This window comes from Anarhichas minor, unplaced genomic scaffold (genome assembly GCF_050575085.1).
Source record: "Anarhichas minor isolate MPS153535 unplaced genomic scaffold, ASM5057508v1 ptg000079l, whole genome shotgun sequence".
Lineage (NCBI taxonomy): Eukaryota > Metazoa > Chordata > Actinopteri > Perciformes > Anarhichadidae > Anarhichas > Anarhichas minor.
Window position 1 is genome coordinate 339,617 of NW_027466525.1, and position 4,878 is coordinate 344,494.

The following is a 4,878-nucleotide window of genomic DNA, read 5'->3' on the forward strand; positions in this document are numbered from 1 at the left end:
AATGCAAAGACAGCTGGAATATGGTGAACCAACAACATGAAGCTATTCTAAACTGTTGAAATGCAAAATACTTGTTTTAATAGGCGACTAAAAGACGTTTAGAAAATGGCGGCGTGAAAAATCCAGATGGGTCAGAAATGAGGTGAGGAGGTGGGCGGGGCTTCTCAGAGTACTTCTGACACCACCTGTTTAACTACGTACATGTCCACCACCACTAGGGGGCATCTTACTCAAGCTGTTGTTGAAATAACTCTGACAGAGTCCATGGACTTCGACACTGCATATGTAACACCGGGGGATTTACTGTGTAGGAGAGCTAGCGTTGTATCCGTTAGCTATGACATAATAGTATGTCGTAGCATCCGCGGTAACGTCTCTGAGAGAGAACTGTGCGACCCTGTGTGACCCTGTGTGTGTGTGTGTGTGTGTGTGTGTGTGTGTGTGTGTGTGTGCAGCAGGCGCACGCTTTGCAGAGCCACAGATCCCTGTAGCCTCTTTAAGTTACTTTATTTACTTGTTTTTGGTCTTTTTTGTACATTGTTTTCAATATGGTGTCCTTCTAACACACCTACTGACCAGGGCACCGTTAAAGATTACAATAAGTCATGTGGGACAACTGTTGAAGAGATTCATCATCATCATCACCATCATCATCATCATCATCACTCCACAGTTCTTGGTTCATCTTCAGCTTAAGTTCAGCTCTGTGTAAAGGTACGGGTCCACCTCACAGAGAGCAGTGATCAGAACTGAGGAGGCTTTGGATCCTTTTCTTCTCACCGTGTCAATCACGTCTCGTGCTTTATTTATTCCGTTTTTTCTGTCTGCTGACTGCATTTCAGCGTCAGTAATCACTCCATGATGAAGAAGTTTATCCAGCAGGTGGTCGAGGACAGGATTTAACAAATTTAATCCGAACTGAGAGCAGCTTCTGTTCTGCCGGGACCCTGTCCTCTGCTGGGACCCTGTCCTCTGCCGGGACATTTCTCTGTTGAATTTCCGCTCTTGGACCTGGAAGATAACCAAGAAAATATTATTATGTGTTTTATCAACAAACAGACAATATTGTAAAGTTCAAAAGAAATGAAAAGTCTGTGTTGGACTGTTACAGCCAGATATTTCACATATTTCTGCGAAGTCAATAACTTCCTGTGTTCTCCTTTGAGAAAAAGGATAGAATGTGTGTATATATGTGTGTATGTATATATATGTATATATATATACATATATATATATACACATATACATATATACACATATATGTATATGTGTATATATGTATATATATATATGTATATATATATATATGTATGTATATATATGTATATATATATATATATATATGTATGTATATATATGTATATATATATATATGTATGTATATATATGTATATATATATATATATATATGTATATATATATATATATATATGTATGTATATATATGTATATATATATATACATATATATATATATATGTATATATATATATATATATGTATGTATATATATATATGTATGTATATATATATGTATGTATATATATATATATATATATATATATATATATATATATATATATATATATGTATGTATGTATATATATATATATATACATACATATATATATATATATATATATATATATATATATATATATGTATGTATGTATGTATATATATATATATATACATACATATAGTTCCCAGTAGGTACATGTAAGTACTGGTGTAAAGGAACAGTGTCGATCCGTAGAAATATACAATCAGGACATCAGCATTTATGCTTTCTCTTCTTTCTTTCTTCACCTCTGCTCTGAGAGGAGGATGCTCATCTGTTCTCTGAAGTCTCTCCAACATCAGCATCCTCTGTTTGAGAGAAGTTACAGTATGTGTTATTTTATACATTTGACTTATTACCTCTTTCTTATCTTCAAGTTAACCCTGATTGGTATTTAGTTTATATTCATTGTTCAGGTGTAAACATGTTTGTGTGTTATGTGCTGTAGGTTACATCATTGTGTCTGTGACAGACGATTAGTTGAGTGTAACCGCTGTGGAACATTGTCAACACAGCTGTAGCTCCACAAACTAGTCTTCATTTCTAGCTACAATTATTCTTTCATTCAATTATTACACATGGTTCTAAAATGGGTTGTAGATCTTATCATTCAAACTATACAATAAGTCATAAAGGTTGAGCCTCTGTAATCAAGGACCTAGAGCTGAACGGAGAAACCAGATCCAAACAACAGACCTTAGTCCTGCTCTGGGAGATCACCACCAACACATTCACCTACTCTGTGTGGACCACGATCAAACATTCACCCGACATGGAGTCTCAACTGTCTACAGTGTTGGTGACCCCCTGTATGGGGGGGGGCCCTCAGGATGATCAAAACCACTTCAACCAGTACATGTGCGTCCATGTCTACGTCAGACGTTAGGACTGAACTTCCTGCTGTAGCTGCAGAAGTGAAAGTGTTTGCTGCAGGTCTGATGACGTTCACTCAAACTCCACAAAATGAAACTTGTACATTTTAAACAGCTTGTTGGGCATTTTATTTTAGGGAACTGACTTTAACCCTAAACCCCGATCCATAAGCTCTCCGTCAATAACGTGCAGGACACTACCGCTCTGTTCAATCTCCATCTCAACGCATCAACCTCATGTGCATAACAGCAGCATTTCATCTCTCTGGCTCGTAACTCAGCTATTCCTATGAAAATGAATGCTCCATAATTCAGATTTATCCCACAGAATCATTTCATATGTTATCTACGTAACCATGAACGAGGAAGTATAAAGACCACAAAGGCCCACACAGGGTTAAAGGTGGATGGGTCCAACAAACAGCGACCTTTGACCCAGCGGACCGCTGTTTGTTCCGCCTCTGAAACAAGAAGTAAGCGTTGTTTTATTTGTCTTGTAACCTGCGTTCTTTACTGTACTTTGCGAACCTAACGAAGTATTTCACCTTTTCCTTCAAAGTAGTTCATGATCTTTTCCTAGACTAAGCAGTTTCTGTATTACTGTATTCATGTAATCAGCAGAGTTTGACACGTGTTGCTGGAATTTTGTAGGAAAATGCACAGAACGTTTTGTAAGGTATATGACTCACTGTATGAGGATACGTTGATCACAGTACTTATTAATATCTCAGTGTCTCAAACCAAGGAGTAAATAAAAGACGACTAAATCAGGTAGCGTCAGCACAATCTGTCCAATAATAAAGTTGCATCACCTGAGCCTTTCTCATGATTAAGACCCTGTTCCATTACAAGTACTGTGTTGCCCATTTGAACTCACTATTTGCATGAAAGTACAAATGACTGAAGTGTGACTGACCTTCTGGTCCTGAGCTGGTGTTTGGCAGCCTCTGCAGCAGATCGTTCCTGGGTATCTGCTGTAAAACCTTCATGGTGACCTCTAGAGCTCCATGAAGTTCAAAGGTCTTCACCATCAGATCCACAGTTTTCAGCCTATTTGCCTTCTCCAGCCTTGCCTGTTGGATAGCTTGGTAAGATTTCATGAAGTCATGCTGCTGCAGATACCAGGTGAATTCCTCAAATTCATCTTCTTTTAAATCCTCCAGAGTCTTCAAAAGGTCCACTGCCGTCATCATGGCTCCCTGCTAGAATCTGTCTGTCACCTGAAGGGAAAACTGTTCAAATTACATGTTGGAACAACAGAAACAATGGAAAGTCAAGTACAATATGTGTACTTCTCTACTTGTGAACTCGTGGACTTGTGAAACGTCATCAGTCTCAGCCCAAGTACTGTTCCAATTCAAAAGTTCACATCGAGCATCCAGGTCCAAATGCCCGGATGTGGCTCCGCCCATTTTACCGGGGATGCATCGGAGGTGACTTGTCTGTTGGGACAGCCAAATATCCCAGAATGCATTTTGCACCAGCAACAGGAAACAATGTCGGAGGAGAAATCACACAACTGGAAGTTGAAACTTTCTAAATACTACTGTTGTTAAGTCACAGAAAGTCATTTTAGGATGTTTTGAGGCGAGAAGTTAGTTGTTTAAGCATCAAATCTGTGGTCGGTTTGTCAAGATTCAGCCGATTTAAAAATCTGCTCCGACTATTATGGGTTAGGGTTTTATATATATATATATATTATAGTATTATATTATATTATATATATATAAATATATATAGTTTTTATTTTAAATGAAAACGGAAACAGCAGGGTTTTCATATTTAGTTTGATTGTAAAAAATACTTTACAGTAATAAAACCAGATTAAACTCTGAGCTGAGGTGGTGATGTCATCAAGTACCTGCTGTTCCAATGTCAGAATGACTGAACTCGTGTCCTCCCGTCCAAAGTACACAAGTCTGTACTTGGCATTGGGAAAGGTCCAGAAAGTGATTTGCCTTCATATGTTACGTTCGCGCGCGGCTAAGAGAGTAATAACGATATGAATCGTTTACATTGCGCGGCAACAAACTCCTCAAAAAGGTCCCAACATGTTCAAACTGTCACTTAGCTCGCGTTAGCTGAGAAGCTATGACAAGTTTACCTCGTAGTGGAGCAGCGGGCTGTGTTCATCTGTCACTTTCCCCAGTTTAACTTCCTGATGGCGGTTTCTCTGGGGGGCGGGGACTAAATAATGTACAGTAACTGAACTTGTTTGTCTCCTCTCCAACAGTCCACTTCTTTCCTGTATCTACCACTCCTTCAGTCTCTCTCTTTCCACACTGAACTTCCTCCTCTCTATCAGCTCATGTTCAACACTTTACAGCTGCATATCTCACATTTATCCCTCTGTCTCTGTCATGATATATATATATATATATATATCTCATTAAGATCTTTTTACAGTTGAAGTGCAATATTTAGAGGGGAAAGTGTAAAGTTAATG

The 4,878-nt window shown here is 38.3% G+C and overlaps 1 long non-coding RNA gene across 3 annotated transcripts; it reads right to left on the bottom strand.

Annotated features, from left to right (window-relative positions):
• Positions 1–492: 492 nt before the first annotated feature.
• On the bottom strand, positions 493–4,667 carry LOC142938068 (uncharacterized). 3 transcript variants are annotated; one of them, XR_012949483.1, is made up of 4 exons: positions 4,537–4,667; positions 3,349–3,652; positions 1,809–1,868; positions 493–1,011 (listed from the first exon to the last, which is right to left on the bottom strand). It is a non-coding gene; the product is annotated as an uncharacterized LOC142938068 (long non-coding RNA). The 3 variants fall into 3 exon arrangements; XR_012949484.1 differs by lacking the exon at positions 4,537–4,667 and adding an exon at positions 4,294–4,527; XR_012949482.1 differs by lacking the exon at positions 4,537–4,667 and having other exon boundaries at positions 3,349–4,527.
• Between the last annotated feature and the right edge of the window lie 211 nt (positions 4,668–4,878).